Here is a 13,524-nt window from a genome sequence, read left to right on the forward strand (position 1 = left end):
TAAAAGGACAAATACTGTATGATTCCATTTATAAGGAATATCTAGAATTTAGAATAGGTTTTTTTTTTAAATGCATAGAGACAAATGTTTCTTAGGTTACCAGGGGCTGAGGGGAAGGGGGAAATGGGACATTATTGATCCAAAAAAAAAAAAAAAAACCAAACCCAGTGTCATCGAGTCGATTCCGACTCATAGCGACCCTATAGGACAGAGTAGACCTGTTCCATAGAGTTTCCAAGGAGCGCATGGCAGATTCGAACTGCCGATCCTTTGGTTAGCAGCCGCAGCACTTAACCATTATGCCACCAGGGTTTCCACATTATTGATAAAGGGGTGTTAAATATCTGTTTGAGGTCAAGAAGAACTTTTGGAAATGGATAGCAGTGGTGGTTACACAACATGATGAACGTAATTGATGTCACAAGATTATATGGTTAAAATGGCAAAATTTTTGTAAGATATATTTTAGCACAATAATTTTTTTTTAAAAAAAAGCAGATGACAGGAACATTATTTCTTTAAGGAAAAAAAATCCTTTTTACTTAAGTAAAAATTTAACCTTTCCTTATATAACTGTCAATTTTAAAAACGTTTTCTAACTCCCTCATTTTTTCTGCATTTCTAGGTTGCATGGTCCTTTCTCAGCCCAATAAAAATGTTTAAATTCTTATTCTTCTATCTTACACATGCAACATCTCTGATTATAAAAGCAATACATTCTCATCGAAGGTCTAAAATTCCTGTAATCCACATTTCTCCAAGATTCACCAACTTGACAGTATTAATCAAGTCACATTAACGGTACTTTCTTAAATTTTACTGGCTTTTGTTTCCAGCTGCATATCTTTCTTACTCCTGTCCTCCAGAAATCCCTGTGTGAGATGGTTAAGTCACTGATGTAATTGCCTGGGAAACCACGAGAGGGCAGCAGCTCCATCTCACCCTCTGACCCCAGCCCTGGCTGCAGAGGATGCTCTTGGAGGGGATGCTGCTGTCAGGCCAGGTGCATTCCGAAGCGGCAAACCCTCAAAGTACCACATGACAACGAGATAGAGAGAGGGGCTATCCCTCTCCCTCTTCCATACTCTTAGTCACACTTGATCACCTGGCTACATAGGATTCTATGTGGCAACTCAAGCACAATTCCAAGTCCAAGACTAACAGCTGACTGAGACAGTGAAAAAAGAAAAAACAAAAATGAACCTGACATAGGCCATAGTGGTCCCCACTGAAAATAAACAATTTTCACAGAGTAACAACAAAAAGCCCGTTGCCATAGAGTCGATTCTGACTCATAGTGACCCTACAGCACAGAGTAGAACTGCCCCATAGGGTTTCCAAGGAGCGCCTGGTAGATTCAAACCGCCAACCTTTTGGTTAAGAGCTGTAGCTCCTCAACACCACGCCACCAGGTTTTGGGTGCACCCCACCCAGGCCATGGTATTTTCAATTGCATCATATGCATGTGAAAGCTGGACAATGAATAAGGAAGACCGAAGAACTGATGCCTTTGAATTGTGGTGCTGGTGAAGAATATTGAATATACCGTGAACTGCCAAAAGAACGAACAAACCTGTCCTGGAAGAAGTACAACTAGAATGCTCCTTAGACACGAGGGTGGCAAGACTGCGTCTTACAAACTTTGGACATGTTGTCAGGAGGCATCAGTCCCTGGAGAAGGACATCATGCTTGGTAAAATACAGGGTCAGCGGAAAAGAGGAAGACCCTCAACAAGATGGATTGACACAGTGGCTCCAACAATGGGCTCAAGCATAAAAACGATTGTGAGGATGGTGCAAGACCAGGCAATGTTTCGTTCTGTGGTACATAGGGTCGCTATGAGTCAGAGCCAACTCGATGGCACCTAATAACAACAATACAAAAATCAGACAAGGTCACTTTGTGACCATGGTGAACAAAATCGTATCTGCACACCAACAGAAACAATGATATTAAATCACCTAACGTTCCCCATTCTAGGTATATGATTGACTCTAGCCCTATGTTCCTCCTGTTTCCTAGGTAAAAATTAAGATACACAATTATTGAATTGCCTAGTTTCTTGACAGAACTCAATCCACAACAAATCCTTGCTACTCCCAAAATCAACCAGCACAAGTCCAAATCTTATAATAAGCCCCTCTCAACTCCTTTGTACTCGGACAACCCCCAGTCCTCCTACTGTACATTCTCCCTTGCTGAAGTAATCTTATAAGCCCAACTTTATTTGACAGCAGTTGTATTCCTGGTGGCCTTTGGCTGGCAAGCTATGATATGATGGAGACATCATGCTGTCATACCTATCCTGACCTTTATTCTTCCTCATTGCCTTCATCCCCCTCCTTCTCAAAAATATTCTCATGCAAAGTGATGCCTCCAGGGTTGCTGGATTTTATGTGACAATAATTTTTTCTTTGTTTTTTGTATCTTCTAAAAATTTATAATGAATATGAATTACTTTTATAACACAGAAAAGAATTAGACCTTAAAAATAACAGTACCTAAAAATACACATTCTTGCCTACTACTCCATTGGTAGGAAAACTTTGAACATCCCCCTAACTTTCTCCTTGCTTTATACATCAAAATTAACTTCTGTAGCTTTTCTTTTTTTTTTTTTTTTTTTTATAACTTTTCTACCCTTTCACTGTTCCTACCTCTGCTACCCTCAAAATATGCTTGTTTTCCTGGTTCATCCACATATTTTCACTTCTTTTATTCCATTCTTATATTCTTCCATTTTTCCTTCTGTAAGTTCTATTGTAGGGCCTGTGAACTCGCAAATGGATGCCAACTTCTGGCAGAAAAGGCAGATCAGACCACACCAGCACCCGTTCTTGGCTGGAATCACTATTTGATCATGGCTCTCCTTCCCGCTGATCCTGAATGGGACCTCAAAATGCTTCTAAACACAGCGCTCCTGGCAGCTACAACTGACCCACTGGGGTTGACCTTCTAGATGAAAATGGTTTATCATTTCCTGCGTAAGTAACAATCTCAAAACTCAGATTCTCTCCATTCACAATTAGTAATCCCTTTACTGAGACTGAGATAATACTTACTCTTGGGCTGTCTTTTAAAAAAAATGGTATTGGAAGGGCACTATTTAAACTATTAGGAGAACAAACCTGTTCATTTTTCTTGTTCTCTAAATTATTCATTATAATTAGCCACACGTAAGAAATGCTGCTAATTACAAACAGGTCTATCTTACCAGATATAATGAAGCCAGTATATAATAAATTGTTTTTCTCTTTGAAATGTCTTTTAATTCAGAAATTTTACTTATTCAGAGAAACTTTCCCCTCAATTAATCTCAACCAATGAGATTTTATAGAGTACTTAAAACCACAATTAATATTTCAGAGTTATATCTCACAACTAAACATCTCCTTTTTATGTTTTTCTAAATAAAGCTGAATTGAAGCTTTTATAAATTGTCTAATTTTTGTTCTGAAAAATATGTTTCCTCAGAAGAACATATGGGAACCATTTTCATTTTCAGCCAGAACTCCATTTCCCCTGTACAGTGTGACCATCAGCAACAGTTCTGTTTCTCATATCTTCATGCTCTGACTGAAATCAGATTTTTTTTTTATTCCTGAAAAGCTTACCAGTCCTCTCAGTATTGAGGACCAGATGAAAAATTTTACAAGTTCAAAGAAAGCTAAATTATTGTAAGTAAAAAACTGCGAACACAAATGGAAAAATATTAATAATTTCCTATGGGAAATAAGATCAGTGTTCTCAGTGCATTATTGCACTCCTGGGGGATATCTTTATTTTGATCAAAAGGCCTCCATGTCTTTTGAGAGGTAGAGGAAGGAAAAAGAAAGTTTTACCTTTTCTTTATATTTAACTGATAATCACTATATCTATGTACACTAACAGTGAACACTTATTTCTAGCTTTTTATGTGCCATCCCTCTTGTAAGAGTTTCATGCGTATTGATTCATTTATTCCCAGTGGCATCCCTAGGGGAGTGCAGGGGGTGGGGACCACACTGGGTGACACTCTCAGAGGGGGTGACACCAAAATGACTCTCTATAAAATTTTTGCACGGTGTTTCAGCAGAAATTTGTTATTTTTTATAAAAATATCCCTGTAGTTAGTTATAACAACAAAAACATTTTTTGTAAGCTCAGCTTACATGTACCAGTATACCTACATGGCTAAAACTTTATGGTAATTTACTTTTTGAACTGTCTAAAGCGCTCCAGTCAGAGCTGTCATTATTACCCAATTACAGTGATGCTACAAATCACGTGGTTTCATCTGCACGTGCTACAAGCACGAGCTGTTGTTTTCTTTACTGCGGGTTTTTTGTAGTTGCTAACTTTGTCAAATTTTCTGGTGTTTTAGCTACAATATTGTGGTAATTAGCATGGGGGGTGTGTGACACCATGAGTTACTGCACTGGGTGACACCAACCCTAGTGACGTCACTGTTTATTCCTTACACCTATGATATAAACATTACTTTTTATCCTTTTTCACAAATGTAGAAACTGAGCTGCAGAGAGATTAATATATTATCAGTCACACAACTAAGTGGCAAAGCTAATATCTGAACCTGAGAAGTCTGACTTTCATAGAAGTTAACCTCTTCTCTACTTGTTTACTTCTGAGATAGCAATCAGTTCTTCACCCTCCCCTAGCCCCAAAGTGGGCATATAACCCAAGCTAGGATCCCTATGGGTCAGAATCGACTCGACAGCACACAACAACAAGGCCAATTGAGCATTCTCTTTGTGTAATTTGTGTCTTAAGTGAAAGGGGGGAGAAAAAAAGACTGCAAATATTTGGAGTCTGTGTATCCCAGTAGAGACAGTGTCCCGACCAGGTTAACTGTGCCACAAGCTTTTCATGTAGTTCTTGGCCTTGACCAACTAGATCTGCTGTGCTTCCAACTTGAATCCAAGGCTGCTTTTCCAGCCGTTCCCTGGATTCTCTGAGTTCATGATCTCTTTCCAACAAATTCCCTTGTGCTTCAGTTGCCAGAATTCGTTTTTGTTTCTTGCAACCAAAGAACCCTAACAGATACTGTTGGAAGTCAGGGAGGATGTCTACTACTTTTTTAATCTCCCTTCACTGTGCTAGTGCTTAAATATGGCAAGGACTTAGTCCTACTGGAAGTACTGGCTCTAAAGCTCAACAGCAACCACTTACTAGTTTCTCGTCTTTAAAATGGGATAATAATAGTACTGCCCTCAAAGGATTGTGAGGATTAAATGAGATAAATGTGTAAAGTGTTTGGAAGAGTTCCTGGCATGTATTAAGCACCCTAAAAACATTAGCTATTATCATCTATATTTCTAATCAACAAAATTCTAATTATAAATGCAACGGACAGTAATAATTTTATCTCGCCATTAAAATTTAAGCCCCCATGTGGTTAAAGCAATCGACTGCTAAACTAACCAAAAGGTCGGATAGAAACCACCCAGTGGCTCCACGGGAGAAAGATGCGGCAGCCTGCTTCCTTAGAGATTTTACAGCCTTGGAAACGCTATGGGATCGCTATGGGTCGGAACTGACTCTACGGCAGTGGGCTTTATACACAAGCAAGTTCAACTCACATATTTAAATGTTAATTTAATTTAAAAAATCTTCTCCGGAGGGAACACTACCCAAACAAATCTATATTTATGAAAAGATGAACTCTGGTTGCTGTAACAGAGTCTTTTATTATTTATTCTAGCTACTGAAACATCTTTTTGAACTACTGCCTGAGAGACAATGCTGTGAATATATTAATTTTTCATACAGTAGGTGAGTAGACATGATAAAACGTAATAAATCTTCATTTACCCTAAGATAATCTTGAAATCTATAAAGGCACCTCAGAATTTTGTATAATTAACGAAGTTTTAAAATGTGGGTTCCTAATAAAATCCATAGCAATTTTTCCTCTGAGAAGAAGGTTGAGTTCTTTGTGGGCTTTTTTGGTGTAGCTATTGGGGGGTAGGAGTGATTGTAGACTTTGTGAATTAGCTAAGTGAGAAACATATATTAAATTATTTTTTTCTATTGACCTGAATTATCTTAATTGGCTCTCTAGAACTCACCAGATAATCAACCCTCAAATTGGCTTTCCTATTTAGCAGATGAAAGTATACACTAGAATTGTTTCTTTTAAAAATGCAATTCCATCTAAAATAAGGATAGCCGTCTGTTAAATGCCATACCATCAGAAGCAAGCTATCATTGCATGTAATTGCTTTAAAAATGAAAACCAATGTTTCAATTGTTTTCCTTTCTCAAGAGAGGGTGAAAGACATTCACCCTCCTGAACCTTTTCTTTTTTTAAAATATGGAATGCTTCATGAATTTGCGTGTCATCCTTGTGCATGGGCCATGCTAATCTTCTCTGTATTGTTCCAATTTTAGTATATGTGCTGCCGAAGCGAGCACACCCTCCTGAACTTTTAAAGTGTATTACTGACTAAAGGTAAGGGGAAATGCCTAAACTTTAAAAGTGAAACTTTAAAAAAGAAAAATATTAAAGGGTTGTGATCTATTGCTTGCTGTTACTAAACACTGATGGAACTACTATGCTTAAAAATGTGTTTATATTGTTCCAAATTGAGTCATTTCCTCTAGACAACTGTGAGCTCGTTAAGGTAAGACGGTGTCTTATTTTTTTCTCCAGTGTATCAAATATTGTCCAGAAAGCCAGAGTTGCGCAATATTTTCTATATCGTATGTTTTTTGATATTTTTGGTAGGAGAGATTATGATAGAAAAGGCAATTTTTTTTTACAGCCTCGAAAGGAACATCATTTATAAAAGTTGCAAGACAAGATTAATATATTGGAAAGAATTGATGTACTATACTACATATATTGTTTTTAGGTGCTGTGGAGTTGGTTCCGACTCACAGCAACCCTACAGGACAGAGTAGAACTGCCCCATAGGGTTTCCAGGGAGTGACTGGTGGGTTTGAACTGCCGAACATTTTGGTTAGCAGCCGTAGCTCACTGTACTTCTTAACCACTGTGCCACCAGGGCTCCATACTACATAAAAAAAAAAACTAGTGCCATACTACATATATATGTATAAATAATACACATACACACAGGTCCCTGGGTGGTACAGGTTTGTGGTTTGAACCTACCTAGCAGTGCTGTGGAAGAAAGGCCTGGAAATCTACTTTTGTAAAGATTACAGCCAAGAAAACCCTATGGAGCAGTTTTACTCTGTAACACATGGGGTTGCCATAAGTCAGAATTGACTCGACAGCAGTGGGTTTACACACACACACACACACACACACACACACACACACACACGTATAATATTTTAGAAATAAAACGATTCCAGTAAAGCAGGACTTCCCAATTTTTTCATGGGATAGCATGCAAAGAAAATGACAATAGTTGAGCAGCACAATGGGGTAAATGGACAAGGCTGCACTAAGCACCTGATGCCTTCCCCAGCAACCTCAAGGGCTGAAGCCTGCAAGGGTGTGCTGGAGCCAGCTGCTACCAGCTCCTGAGAACCGACTGTGTACGTCTCTTCCCAATTTTCAGTGACATCTCACTGGTAGCTTGAAATCGTCAATGGTGGGAGTATTTGCACCATGGAAATCAGTAATTGGAAAATGCTAGAAATCAATGCTTTTTTTCTAGAGAGCTGGCTACTAAACATTAACCTGCACCCTGTTGACTGAGGGGATCCACACCTCAGCACATTTATAGCTCATTTGTGGTACACCTGTTGGGCAGCTCTGCAATCAAGTCTAGTTTTAAGACTCTCCTACTATGAGTATTTTTCTGATACAAATTGTGTCAGGCAGCTGCTGACTAATTTGACTTTATCATGCAGAATAAACATTTATAGCATTTTGTATGATGCTTAAGTATAATTAGCTTTAGGATAAACCCACCCTGAGGCTGAAGCATCAGATGTAAACCCTGGGAACCTAACTATAGATGATGACATTTTGGAGTGGGGAAATACCCAATTAAACTTAGGCTTTTGGTCTGGTCACCTTACAAGTGAAGCCCAAGGATTGGCAAGTCCCATATTCTCAGACAGAGCTGCCAGCTGCCTTCTTAGTTCTGTGCCCCTTAAACATAAATAGGTGAGAAAGAAAGTTCTCAGCACAAAAGACATACACAAAAACAAACAGGACAAAGAAATCCAGAGGCATAAAGACAATGCAAGGAGCAAAAGAAAATATCAAAAATATAACTACATTAAAAACAATCCTCAGAGAGATAAGGGAAGATAGGAACTCATGAAAGAATAAAGAGCTCTTGGAAACGGAAAATATTATACCAGGAGCTGCTGTTATTGTTAGGGGCCACAGAGTCAGTTCTGACTCATAGTGACCCCACATACAACAGAACAAAATACTGCCCGGTCCTGTGCTACCCTCACAATCATTGCTATGTTTGAACCCATTTTTGCAGCCACTGTGTCAATCCATCTTGTTGAGGGTTTTCCTCTCTTTCAATGACCCTCTACTTTACCAAACATGATGTCCTTCTTCAGGGACTGGTCTCTCTTGATAACATGTCCAATGTACGTGAGACACAGCCTCGTCATCCTTGCTTCTAAGGAGCATTTTGGCTGTACTTCTTCCAAGACAGATTTGTTTGTTTTTCTGGCAGTCTGTGGTATATCCAATATTCTTTGCCAATACCATAATTCAAAGTAAAAACTTTGAATTCAGAATTCAGAGTAAAAACTTTAATGAACGAATTAGAAGATGAAGTTGAGAAGTCTTCCAGAAAGAAGAGCAAAAAGACAAAAAGTTGGAAACTGGAGTGTGAGAGAGAAAATTTAGAGGATTACTATAGAATATCCCCATCTACCTAAAATGTTAGTGAATGTCTCAAGGCAAGGATTTTTGTGTGTTTCATTCATTGCCTAGAACAAAACCAGACATATAGTAGATCTTTAATAAATACTTTTTTAATGAATGGAGTTGAAGAATGAAAAAACGAGAAAAACAGAAACGAGCAAATTATCAAACAAATAACACAAGGAAATTCCTCAGCACTAAAGGAAATTAATTTCCAGAGTGAAAGGATCCACTCGGCATAAGGAATGAGGAAAGTCCACATCAAAGCACATTATTGGGAAGCTTCAGAATGCCAGAGATAAAGACAAGATCTTATAAGCTTCTGGGAAAACAGAACAGGTCACGTATAAAGGACCAAGGGTCAGAGTGGATTTGAATTTCCCAATAGCAAAGCTGGTAAGCTGTTAGACACCAAACAGTTAAGAGACCTTATTATGTGATTTTTATACATTTTTTTCAAGTGCCCAATGATAGAAATCTAATTTATTCATGCCCAATGATAGCAAACTGTTTTAATATCATGCAAGGCTAGTCACTGTTTACAAGCACATACACAACCTTGTTGTTAGCTGATATTGAGCTGGCCTCAACTCATGGTGACCCCATGTATTACAGAGTAGAACTGCTCCACAGGGTTTTTTGGGCTGTAATCTTTATGGAAGCAGTTTGCCAGGCCTTTCTTCCACGGAGCTGCTGGGTGAGTCTGAATCATTAGTAGCACATCTCAAACCACTTGCACCACCATCCAGGCTCCTTGTATATGACATAAATTATTTCAAACATTGCTATCAAAGATGATTAGAAAAGCTAGCTTATATCTAAAGTTTTGTGGCCTGATATAAACTCCCTGGTGCTAAATTAAAATGAAACCTATTTACTATTCAATCTATTTGATGTGTTCTCATTGCATGCAATTGCACGTTGCAAAAAGTGGATATTATGAAACTAAAAAAAATGGATTCTCCAATGTCCCTCCAGCAAACTAAAAACAGATAATGTCGGCCTCTGGTTAGTATTCCTGTGGTGACCAGGGTTAGTGGTAGTGTGAGAAAGCTCACGGCAGCTGGATTATTGATTTTTATATGTCTGGGCCCTTTCAGTTGTAATGACAGAAACTAAACAATCTAGTTTAAGCAACAAAGAGAATGATCAGGCTCCCAGAAACAAGAAATCCAAGGAGTGGATCCTGCTTCAAGCATAACTGGATCTTGTATTTTGCCTTTCTGTTTGTCTCTTTTTCTTGCTCCTGCTTTTCTCTGTGTGGCTCCAGTTCCAGGCAGGCTCTCCTGAAGCAAAGATGGCCACCAAACAGCTACCCAAAACACTAAACCTATTACCGTCGCGTTGATTCCGACTCATAGTGACCCTATAAGACAGAGTAGAACTGCCCCATAGGGTTTCCAAGGAGTGGCTGGTGGATTCAAACTGCCAACCTTTTTGGTTAGCACCCATAGCTCTTAACGACTACAGTCTTATGTTATCTTCACAGCTAGCAATTCCAGAAAAAAGAATGTAACTCTTGCTGACCCAGCATTTGCATCATTTTTTGAAAAGGAGTTAGGTTACATCACTGTGTCTGGAGGAAGCAGATACTCTGATTGGGCAGCCTGGTTCATAAGCCCACCCCTGAGTCAGAGAAAGGAGGTCTGTGTAATTGGCAGACCCTTAAGAATCCCATGGAACGAGACAGTGATAGCTTTCAGAAGCAAAGGATCAGAAATGACTCTCTCCCCACCTCCCCCAAAACTAGTAACACATGACCACTTACGTGAGACCACTTTCCCTTGGAGTCAAAATTCTTCAGGCTACAGGAAACCAAATAAAGTTCAATGACTTTAGGAACATACTTCAGAAAATTGTCACCTTGCAGTGATGGATGGTTTAATTTGGAATAAAAATAAAATAAAATAAACACAACCCACAGCATTATCTAAATTACTAGAGGTATAACATGCAAACTCCTTGGTTTCTAGGAGATATGTAAATGACTCACTCGTATTTTTAATTTGTTAGTAAATGGTGCCAGGTTTCCAGTTTTGTGTTGAAGCCACTTCTTTATCCATAGAACAACTTCATAAAGAGGCACATCTTAGAGATGAATACAAATCTCCTCAAGTTATTTTTATCCAATCATACCCCAACATTGTACCTAATTTGCTGGTCATGATATTCCCACAGCCCTGGGTGCTTCAAAAGAGATGTGGACTCTTCTTATTTTTCATCTTATTTAAAAAAAAATTTCTTTTATTGTGATTTAGGTGAAAGTTTACAGAGCAAATTAGTTTCCCATTTAATAGTTTGTACATAACATGTTCCATGACATTGGCTGTGTTCCTCACAATGTGTCAGCACTCTCCCAATGCCTGCCCTGGTTTCCCTGTTCCTTTTCGTCCAGATTTTCTACCTTTTGCTGCCTTCTCATATTTGCTTTTGGGCAAATGTTGCCTTTTTAATCTGGCATAATTGATGGTTTCAAGGAGCACGTTCCCCTCCGGTGTTACTGTTTCTGTATAGACCTGTCTATTGCCGAAAGGTGGTCTCCAGGAATCGCCTCACGTTCTTCTTTTTTTAACATCTCCCTTGTACTTCAGTACAGCTCTGGGACTTGATCTGATCAAAACAAATTCTATTCAACGTGAGTAGTAAAATCTTTCTTCTATCTGCCAGAACCTGATTCCCAACTTCTATATCCTACGTCTCCCCACAGATTCCATCTGGAGACAGATTCCTATCCTGGTCCCTAAACTGAATCTCAGCCTCTAGAAGGAGGTCATACCCATCACTTAGAGACCTGATGCACAAAGTTATATTCATTGATAGAACAGTTCTGACCTCATGGTCCAATACTGGACTTCTGGCTTGTCTCCAAGATCACACTTTCTGGTAACTTGTTCTTCCTCATAACTACATACCTGTCTGTTCCTGTGCTGTAGACTTAAGAAATCTGCCAAGAACCATACTTTCTCTAAGCCTGGAGGCTCTGCCTTGTTTTTATCAATTAGTCCCTCTCCCATGAACTCAATCACACATCACCAATCCAAACAAACCATCCAAATACATAAGAGGAAATATATAGGGCTCATATGTGTCTGTTAACTCCCTTCTTTCTCTATATGTTTCAAAAAAAGTCTCTTTTTATTTAAAATCCAATATGGAATGTGGTCACCATGAGTTGAAACTGTCTCAACAGCAATTAACAATAACAATATGGAACGGATGGGGCCCTTATTTCTCGATTTTCAGATTGATGCTGTAACTTTTGATGACACTTGTTTTGTTTTGTTTTTTTAATTCCAGATATGAACTTTCTCCTTAAAAAAAACGTATTGCTAAATCCTTGACTGGACTACTAAGTGCTCAAGATGTAATAGGCCTCCTGAAAGCCTTCCTTTTGTAGTGTGGGCTGCTAATTACATGAATGTAGGTCTAAGGCTGGGGGAGAAGAAACTGTCAGCATTGCACCATCCAAGCAAATGTTCAATGTCCAACCAAACAGCTCATTCCATATGGGACAAAAAATAGACGGAAATATGTTATTTGTAGTTCAGCTTAGCAAGCTTTTTTTGACTTGGCTAAGAGATTATTTCATTTTTATATCCTGCTTTTATTCTCTATAGTGACTTAAAAATACAGTATTGAAACTTTAAAAAGAGTATATGATATTCCCAGTGGCCCAAAATGGATAGTTAAAAGATCCCCAAAGCAAAATATAATGCAATTCACTGTAGTGCTGCTTTCAGTATAATTTGGGTCTTTTTCTTTTTTTAAGACACATACTGTTTTCTTCACTGATTATAAAAGTAATATACGTCCATTGCTGAAATTTTTGAAAACATGTGAAATACAAATCATTAGCAATGTCCAAACCCAAAGATAATCATTTCTGTTTAGTCTTTTTTCTATAGATGGTCCAGCTTCAGGATCACATGACCTGTGCAGTCACACAGGGTCGCACTCAGAAGGGCCCCATGCTTGTTTCAATGCTCTGCTGTTGCCATGTTGGAATTCTCAATAATTTTTGAACAAGGAACCACATATTTTTATTTTACACTGGGCCCCACAAGTTATGTAACTGGTCCCATTCACAGATGTCCACGTAAACACATCTACTGGTGTACACACACACACGTAAATATATAGATAAGTAAAATTTATATTAAGATAATACAGTTCATACAGTTTTATATCCTACTTTTTTTGCCTAATATTTAATTGTAGGCATTTTTCTGTATCAGCAAATGTTATTTTTAATACTTGCATAATATTTCATCATATGGAAAACAATCACTTATTTAATCTCGACCCTATTTTTGGCATCTAGATTGTTTAAAATTTCATACTGTTATAAATACTGAGGAATATTGTTTTATATTATTTTTAAATGTATTTTTTATTATTTCCCTAAAATAACATGAAGAAGTAAAATTGAAAAGAGAAAGGGATATGAACATTTTTTTGTACCTTTGTATTTAAATTGTCAAATAGTTTTCCAGAAAGATTACTATCACCAGTAAAGTTTAAGAAACCTCCTCTTTATACCTTCAATAGAAAATAACATTATATTAGAAAATATTTGGTAATTGAATTAAGTTAAAAAATTATCTAATATTTTAATTTCCATTTCTTTTACTATTTTAGTAAAGGAGGTTATTTTTCCTGTATTTATTAGGCATTTTTATACCCCCTTAGAATTGCTTTCAGAATCTAAACT

At 37.9% G+C, this 13,524-nt stretch overlaps 1 long non-coding RNA gene and 1 other non-coding gene across 2 annotated transcripts in view; one reads left to right on the forward strand and one right to left on the reverse strand.

Moving 5' to 3' along the window:
• LOC111751767 (uncharacterized) overlaps window positions 1-6,999 on the forward strand; it is a 48,449-nt gene extending 41,450 nt beyond the window's left edge. The window contains exons 5-7 of the long non-coding RNA XR_010318374.1: window positions 2,757-2,985; window positions 5,703-5,773; window positions 6,392-6,999. This is a non-coding gene — a long non-coding RNA (uncharacterized LOC111751767). The remainder of the gene's footprint in view (window positions 1-2,756; window positions 2,986-5,702; window positions 5,774-6,391) is intronic.
• Window positions 6,309-6,415, reverse strand: LOC111751807 (U6 spliceosomal RNA). Its single transcript, XR_002786889.1, has one exon. It is a non-coding gene; the product is annotated as a U6 spliceosomal RNA (small nuclear RNA).
• Window positions 7,000-13,524: the final 6,525 nt, after the last annotated feature.

The sequence above is a fragment of the Loxodonta africana genome, chromosome 18 (genome assembly GCF_030014295.1).
Source record: "Loxodonta africana isolate mLoxAfr1 chromosome 18, mLoxAfr1.hap2, whole genome shotgun sequence".
In the NCBI taxonomy this organism is placed as follows: domain Eukaryota; kingdom Metazoa; phylum Chordata; class Mammalia; order Proboscidea; family Elephantidae; genus Loxodonta; species Loxodonta africana.